The following is a 9227-nucleotide window of genomic DNA, read 5'->3' as shown; positions in this document are numbered from 1 at the left end:
TCCCTTCTTCATAGGCGTCCCATTATTCACAGGATTCCTTTCAGAAGTGTACATGAAGTGGTTATTAGCAACCATGTCAATGAGTTCTTGAGCTTCTGCAGGCGTTTTCTTTAGGTGAATGGATCCACCTGCAGAAGTGTCCAGTGACATCTTTGATAGCTCAGATAAACCATCATAGAATATATCCAGGATGGTCCATTCTGAAAGCATGTCAGAAGGACACTTTTTGGTCAACTGTTTGTATCTTTTCCAAGCTTCATAGAGGGATTCACCTTCTTTCTGTCTGAAGGTTTGAACATCAGCTCTAAGCTTGCTCAGCTTTTGAGGAGGAAAGTACTTGGCTAAGAAAGCCGTGACCAGCTTATCCCAAGAGTTCAGGCTGTCTTTGGGTTGAGAATCCAACCATAATCTAGCTCTGTCTCTTACAGCAAAAGGGAAAAGCATGAGCCTGTAGACTTCAAGATCTACTCCATTAGTCTTAACAGTATCACATATCTGCAAGAATTCAGTTAAGAACTGAAAAGGATCTTCAGATGGAAGTCCATGAAACATGCAGTTCTGCTGCATCAGAGAAACTAATTGAGGTTTCAGCTCAAAGTTGTTTGCTCCAATGGCAGGAATGAAGATGCTTCTTCCATGTAGATTGGAATTAGGTGCAGTAAAGTCACCAAGCATCTTCCTTACATTATTATTATTTTCGGCTGCCATCTCCTTCTCCTGTTCGAAAATTTCTGAAAGGTTATCTCTGGATTGTTGTATTTTAGCTTCTCTTAATTTTTTCTTCAGAGTCCTTTCAGGTTTTGGATCTGCTTCCACAAGAATGTTCTTATCCTTGCTCCTGCTCATATGACAAAGAAGAAGGCACAGAAAAATAATAATAATAATAGAGATCCTTTATACCACAGTATAGGGATCCCTGTGTGAGTAGAAGAAGAGGGGGAGACAAAGAATGTAATATAATGGAAGAAACACAACTGTGAGGATGGCAGAGATGTGAGATGAGATGTCAGGATATGAATGAATAATTAGAATAAGATGGGAGAGAGAGAATTTTCGAAAATAATTTTTGAAAAAGAGTTAGTGATTTTCGAAAATGGTTTTTGAAAAATGTTAGTATTTTTCGAAAATTAAGATTTAAAAATTAAAATAATTAATAAATTAAAAAGAAATTTTGAAAAAGGGGGAAGATATTTTCGAAAATGAGAGAGAGAGACTTAGTTAGGTAGTTTTGAAAAAGTTAAGAAACAAACAAAAAGTTAGTTAGTTAGTTGGAACAAATTTTGAAAAGATAAGAAGTTAGGAAGTTAGAAAAGATATTTTGAAATCGAATTTTTGAAAAAGATAAGAAGATATTTTTGAAAAGATATGATTGAAATTAGTTTTGAAAAAGATTTGATTTTTAAAATCACAATTAATGACTTGATTCATAAGAAATCACAAGATATGATTCTAGAACTCAAAGTTTGAATCTTTCTTAACAAGCAAGTAACAAACTTCAAATTTTTGAATCAAAACATTAATTGATTGTTATTTTCGAAAATTTGGTATAAAAATAAGAAAAAGATTTTTGAAAAATATTTTTGGAATTTTCGAAAATAACTAAGAATTTTGAAAAAGATTTGATTTTTGAAAAAGATTTTGAAAAAGATAAGATTTTCAAATTGAAAATTTGATTTGACTCATAAGAAACAACTTGATTTTAAAAAATTTTGAAAAAGTCAACTCAAATTTTCGAATTTGATGAGAGAAAAAGGAAAATATATTTTTTGATTTTTGAAATTTTTATGAAAAACATGAAAATTATGCAATGCATGAGATTTTTAGATCAAAATAATGAATGCATGCAAGAATGCTATGAATGTCAAGATGAACACCAAGAACACTTTGAATGTCAAGATGAACATCATAGACACAATTTTGAAAAATTTTTAATGCAAAGAAAACATGCAAGACACCAAACTTAGAAATCTTTCATGTTTAGACTCTAAGAAACAAAAAATGCACATGTAAAACAAGAAAAGATACAAAACATGAAAACATCAAGATCAAACAAGAAGACTTACCAAGAACAACTTGAAGATCATGAAGAACACTATGAATGCATGATATTTTCGAAAAATGTAAGATGCATATGCAAGTGACACCAAACTTATGATATGACTCAAGACTCAAACAAGAAATACAAAAATATTTTTTATTTTTATGATTTTCTAATTTTTTTTGGATTTTTTCAAAAATTATATGAAAAAGAAAAATAAGGATTCCAAAATTTTTAATATGTATTCCAGGAATCTTGCATTCTTAGTCTAAAGCTTCAGTCCAGGAATTAGACATGGCTCACTAGCCAGCCAAGCTTTCAATGAAAGCTCCGGTCCAAAATACTAGACATTGCCAATGGCCAGCCAAGCTTCAGCATGTAATTCAGATATGACATGCCTGACATACTCATTCCCAAAGGAATAGACATGGCTTTACAGCCAGCCAAGCTTCAACATGCTTTATGAAACACTAGAATTCATTCTTAAAAATTTTGAATAAAAAATTTTTTTTGAAAACATTTTTATTTATTATTTTTTTTCGAAAACAGATGAGAAAATTTTAGAAATATTTTTGAAAAATTTTTGAAAATAAAATAAAAAGAAAATTACCTAATCTGAGCAACAGGATGAACCGTCAGTTGTCCAAACTCGAACAATCCCCGGCAACGGCGCCAAAAATTTGGTGCACGAAATTGTGATGTCCAGGCTCAAACAATCCCTGGCAACGTGAGCAACTTGGTACGCGTAATCGTGATTACACTATAATTATGTAAAATTCATGGCTCTTTCTTTCCCTGGCAATGGCGCCAAGAACATGGTGCCAATACCATGGTTCACAACTTCGATACAACTAACCAGCAAGTGCACTGGGTCGTCCAAGTAATACCTTACGTGAGTAAGGGTCGAATCCCACGGAGATTGTTGGTATGAAGCAAGCTATGGTCACCTTGCAAATCTCAGTTAGGCAGATATAAATTGATAATGGTGTATTCGAATAATAATTAATAGAATAGGGATAGAAATACTTATGTAATTCATTAGTAGGAATTTCAGATAAGCGAATGGAGATGCTTTTCGTTCCTCTGAACCTCTGCTTTCCTGCTATCTTCATCCAATCAGTCTTACTCCTTTCCATGGCTAGCTTTATGCAAGGGCATCACCGTTGTCAGTGGCTACATCCCCTCCTCTCAGTGAAAAATATGCTCACATGCTCTGTCACAGCACGGCTAATCATCTGTCGGTTCTCGATCATGCTGGAATAGGATTCACCCTCCTTTTGCGTCTGTCACTAACGCCCAGCACTCGTGAGTTTGAAGCTCGTCACAGTCATTCAATCATTGAATCCTACTCAGAATACCACAGACAAGGTTTAGACTTTCCGGATTCTCTTGAATGCCGCCATCATTCTAACTTACGCCACGAAGATTCTGGTTAGGAGATCTAAGAGATATTCATTCTAGCTTCTTGCATGTAGAACGGAAGTGGTTGTCAGGCACGTGTTCATGGGGGAGAATGGTGATGAGCGTCACACATAATCATCACCTTCATCATGTTCTTGGGTGCGAATGGATATCTTAGAAGCAAAATAAGATGAGTTGAATAGAAAACAGTAGTACTTTGCATTAATCTTTGAGGAACAGCAGAGTTCCACACCTTAATCTTATGGAGTGTAGAAACTCTACCGTTAAAGTTACATAAGTGAAAGGTCCAGGTATGGCCGAGATGGCCAGCCCCCAAAACGTGATCACAGGATCAAAATATAATCCAGGATGCCTAATACACTAGTAAAAGGTCCTATTTATAATAAACTAGCTACTAGGGTTTACATGAGTAAGTAATTAATGCATAAATCCACTTCCGGGGCCCACTTGGTGTGTGTTTGGGCTGAGCTTTAAGTGTTGCACGTGCAGAGGCCATTTGTGGAGTTGAACGCCAGGTTTTGATCCATTTCTGGCGTTCAACTCTGGTTTTGGATCCTTTTCTGGCGCTGGACGCCAGATTTGGGCAGAGAGCTGGCGTTGAACGCCAGTTTGCGTCGTCTATTCTTGGCCAAAGTATAGACTATTATATATTTCTGGAAAGCCCTGGATGTCTACTTTCCAACGCAATTGGAATCGCGCCATTTGGAGATATGTAACTCCAGAAAATCCACTTTGAGTGCAGGGAGGTCAGAATCCAACAGCATCAGCAGTCCTTCTTCAACCTCTGAATCTGATTTCTGCTCAAGTCCCTCAATTTCAGCCAGAAAATACCTAAAATCACAGAAAAATACACAAACTCATAGTAAAGTCCAGAAATGTGAATTTAACATAAAAACTAATGAAAACATCCCTAAAAGTAACTAGATCCTACTAAAAACAATGCCAAAAAGCGTATAAATTATCCGCTCATCAATGACTATACCATAAACTCATGAACTTACTCCATAGTATGAACTCCTCTCTGGTCTTTAAAAACACTCATTCTCTTTTCATTTGATTCAAAGAGACAAACATACAAGTATGCTAAGTAAGGATGCAGTGACATAAAGACTAGTGAACATAGACCTCTTCAACACAAAAACTTAAAAGACAGAATTTAAAAAGGTTCAAACTATTATGGAAGCATGTTCTATTTCATACAAGATCTTCCTTATTCAAAGCATAGAAAAAGATGGACCAAAGAAGGAACTCCACCACCTTTTACTCATGTGGTTGCCCATGCTCTCCTCCTTGCTTGTCCTCCTTGTGTCCCTCTTGATTGCTCGTACTCCCACTCCCTTTGCTTTTTCCAATCAGCTTCTTCCAGAAACCACCATCTTCCATCTTCTTCTTGAGTGTTTCCTTCTGTTGTTTCACCTTCCTCTCTTCTTGTTCTACAAAATTTTTTTGGACCTCATCATATGTAGGGATGGCATAGTGTAGATGATGCATATTACTAGACATGTAGTTCAACTTGGCTTGAGTGTTTACGTTGAACTCTTCCCTATGTAGTTGCCGTCCTTCATTAAGTACAGTGAACTCATTGAATGCTTTCATCTGAGCTATTTGCCGCTAATTGAGTTCCTGCAAATGCTTATCTTGACGTTCTTGCCTCTCAGTAACTTGGTGGATGGCTTGAGTGAGCTGGGAGTATTGTTCCTGTTGCTGCTCCATTTGTTGTTTCTGCCACTCTTCTTGTTGGCTCATCTAGTTGGACTGAAGATTTAGTATTTGCTCTTGTCCTTCCATATGTCTCATCCCCAAATCTTCAATGGCTTTTAGAAGGTGATTCATATTCAAGTCGGCTGGGTAAGGATGCTCTTCTTGTTGATATTCTTCCTGATGAGACTCCTCTTGGTGAGCTCCTTCTTTTGCTTTTAGTTTCCCTATTTGTGGCCTTCTTTGTTGCTGAACAGGTGTAGTATAGACCATACGCTGGATTGTTATTAGCCTCCCAGGGTTCACCCAGTCTGGATTGCTATCCTCAAAGACCACCTTGGCCTTTTTGCATAATCTGAAAATGGTGCTGGGGTACCAAAGTCTGGCACCTGATTCAAGCTTCTCAGCTGAATCTTGAATTCCTTCAGCTATAAGTTCATGCACATTGATTTCTCCACCTTGTACTAGGCAATGTACCATAGTTGCTCGATTAATATTGACCTCTGAATTATTTGCAGCCGGGAGGATAGACCTCATCACGAGTTCAAACCACCCATTGGCTTCCGGGCTAAGGTCTCCCCTTTTGATGAATCGGGGTCTCCCATCTCCATACATCTCCCAGTCAGCTGCTATAACACAGATGTCAGTCACGATCTCAGTGAGCTCATCATTGTCTTGGCTTTTACTTATCCTTGCATGATAACTGGGCTCATCAAAATGTGGTGATTTCAGGTGAAGAGCTCTTGTTATAGCATTTGGGCTGAAGTCCACCTCCTTTCCTCTTACATAACTTTTGAAGGTTGGAGCCCTGGTTTTATCTTCTCTCACCACATTTGCGTAGAACTCTTTGATGAAGTTTCCATTGATCTTCCCCTCTGGATTAGTGAGCCTTTGCCACCCTCTTTTTTCAATTTTCTCCCGAATCTGTGGGCATTCGTCTTCATTGAATTGGAAGGTTAACTCGAGCAATATCTTTTTGAGCTTGATCCGCTCAAATTCTCGTTCATGGAAGGCAGTTTTGAATCTCTTCTCATCGAAAGGAATGCTCTCCATTGGTTCCTTCCTTTTTTTGCCTATTGGAGCTTGATGATGCCATGAATTTGAGTTGCTGTGTAAGGGAATTTGAAGGTAAGGATGGATGAAGAATTTGGTTGGTTAGGATGAGGTGTGATGAAGAGGTTTTGGACATCGAAAGTGTGGAGTGTGGAGAGTGGGAATTTGAGTGTGAGGGATAAGTATGCACTAGGACTCACTTATATAGGGAGATTGTGAGTGAAAGGAGGGTGTGAATTGATGGAATGGTTGCTTGATGGACGGTTGGGGTTGTGCATGGAGAAAGGACAAGGATCATCATTTTGTGAGGGTTATTGGTTCGGTCTTCAAGAGTCTCCTTTCTTCAATGTTGCATGGCAACATTTTCCAATGCATTCCTTCTTGAGACAAGTGTGTAGTCCCTCTTCATGAAATGGCCGAGCCTTTCTCATTTAATTGTCCAATCAATCTCCTTCAATGCTCCTCTCCTTTTCCCTATAAAGATCAAATAAGAAAAGTAAGAATTAATATCATAAAAAATCAATTTAAATTTTACGGCTAGAATAATAAAGAGAAGAAAAGATTTTGTTTATTCATGAACTCCAACTAACTAACTAACTGTGTATCCTTATATGCACATTGGTGGCACCATGGGGTGACACCAAACTTAGTTTGTAGCACTGTGATGAAAAGTTCTGTTCAAAGCTCCAAGACCAGCATGCTCTCAGTTGCATTCATGCTTTCTTGGCATGCTTTGAACACCAAACTTATTCTTCACTATATACTGCATATTAAGGATTTCACCAAGTTTTTGTCAAGTTTGGGTTGGAATTTATGAATATTGACTTATTCACTAGTAAAAGCTCATAAAACATGGGTTGCCTCCCATGAAGCGCTTCTTTAGCATCACTAGCTTAACGTTTCTCCTTCATCAGGGAGGTTGATAATGCTTCAAGTCATCCCCTCTTGCCTTGGACTTATATCCATTGGTTGTATCAATGATCTCTACATGTTCCAAGGAGAGAACTCTGTTGATAGTGAAGACCTTAGGTAACTGAGATGGTACAGTTGGGAGATTAGGGGGGATATCTGGGAAGTAAGCTGAGATCACTTTATCCCCTGGAGAGAAGCCTTCCGTAGGGATCTTCTTGTTCCTCCACCCCCTTGGTACCTTCTTCCTTGTCCCTTTTGATGTTGCCTTGCTCTTGGTGACTTCTTCTTCTAAGGGAATTTTGTTGTTGTCTTCACATGTCTCTGGTGGTTTAGGTTCCTCCAGCTTTTCCTTGAGTTGTGACAACTGCTTATTTCCTTGTTCATCAACCAAGGGTTTTCCCAGATGGGCTGGTTGTGCTTCAATGCTTGCTTCCTCTGTCAGCATCTCATTATGATCTTTGCTTGGTTCTTTGTTCTCTTGGTCTGCTTCTTGTGAGAGTTTGAAGACATTAAAGCTGAGTCATTCATCATGGATCCTCAATATTAGCTCCCCTTGCTCCATATCTATGAGTGCTCTAGCTGTAGCTAGGAATGGTCTTCCCAATATGATTGGGTGAGTGTGACTTTCTTCCATGTCCAGGATGACAAAGTCTGTTGGGAGGAAGTATTTCCCAACCTTTAACAATACATTTTCCACCACCCCTATTACTTGTTTTTGAGTTTTGTCAGCCAGCCTAATGACTACATCTGTGGGTATTATCTCATTGATCTGCAGCCTCTTAACCAGGAATAAGGGCATTAAGTTGATGCTTGCTCCCAAATCGTAGAGTGGTTTATCAAACATTGTTTCTCCTATGGCACAGGGGACATGAAAACTCCCTGGATCTTTTCTTTTTGTAGGCAACTGCGGTTGAATGAGGGCACTGCACTCCTTGTTCATCACTATAGTTTGGCCTCCCTTGAGTGAGCTTTTCCTGGGAAGCAGCTCCTTCATATACTTAATGTATGCAGGCATTTGTTGAATAGTCTTGATGAATGGTATGTTGACATGCAGAGATGCAAACAAATCTAGAAATCTTAAGTATATTCTCTTCTCCACAGCACCATTGAGCAGTTGGGGAAAAGGTGCATAGAGTCCCAGCAGCTCCTGTTGTGAGATTTCTAGTTCTTGATGATCTTTTTCATTCTTCTCTACTGAGGTATCTTCAGGTTGTTCTGACAGCTTGCTTGGCTTGTCCTCAGTCTCCTTATCACTTATAGTGACCATCTTGTAATCTTCCCATCTTACTTTCTTTGTTTCACCTCTCGGATTCTTCTCTGTGTCACTTGAAAATCCATATGTGGGTTTGGAAATTTGCTCAGAGAGATACTCCACTTGAGATTCCAACCTCTTGATTGTGTCTCCCTGGTTCTTGAAACTGGCTCGCACTTCCTCCTTGAACACCTTGTTGTCTTGAATCTCTTTGCCTATGCCTTCAAGTAGATTCTCAATCCTTGAGAGTCTGTCATCAAGTGATTGTAGATCAGGATTAGAGGTGGAAGGATGAGGTAAGTTATTTTGGTTTTGATGTGGATGTAGAGAGGTGTTGTTATGGGGTGTTGATATGGTCTAGATGTGAAATGTTGGTGGCTTGCATTGTTGGGATTTGGGTGTCTTTGATCAAGGCTTGGGTCTTGTTGATTTTCTCACCCAAAGTTTGGGTGATTCCTCCATCCAGGGTTGTAGGTCTTGGAGTATGGGTCATGATTTTGCCTAGGTGAATTCCCAATGTAGTTGGCTTGCTCCTGACTACCCTCTGCTTCTTCATTCACTCCTTCTTGGGTTGTTGATGAAGTGGCAATTGCTGCTACTTGGTTCCTCTCCATCTTCTTGGTGAGGTCAGCCAGCTGCTGGGTAATGAGCTTGTTTTGGGCCAGCAGAGCATCTACATTGTTTAGCTCCATTACTCCTCTTGTGTTCCCTCTTTCGGAAGCATAGTAGTCATTCTCTGCTACAGTTTCAATGACATCTATGGCCTCCTCAATGGTCTTCTTCTTGTTCAAAGATCCTCCGGATGAATGGTCTACGGCCTTCTTTGACTCATAAGAGAGCCCTTCATAGAAA

At 38.9% G+C, this 9227-nt stretch overlaps 1 non-coding gene across 1 annotated transcript; it reads left to right on the top strand.

Moving 5' to 3' along the window:
- Positions 1 to 204: 204 nt before the first annotated feature.
- On the top strand, positions 205 to 312 carry LOC148570371 (small nucleolar RNA R71). The gene has a single exon (XR_015908761.1). It is a non-coding gene; the product is annotated as a small nucleolar RNA R71 (small nucleolar RNA).
- Positions 313 to 9227: the final 8915 nt, after the last annotated feature.

This window comes from Arachis ipaensis, chromosome B3, assembly GCF_059453495.1.
Source record: "Arachis ipaensis isolate K30076 ecotype BB chromosome B3, ASM5945349v1, whole genome shotgun sequence".
In the NCBI taxonomy this organism is placed as follows: domain Eukaryota; kingdom Viridiplantae; phylum Streptophyta; class Magnoliopsida; order Fabales; family Fabaceae; genus Arachis; species Arachis ipaensis.
Note: the sequence above shows the minus strand (reverse complement) of the source record. Positions and strands in the feature narration are given on the sequence as shown.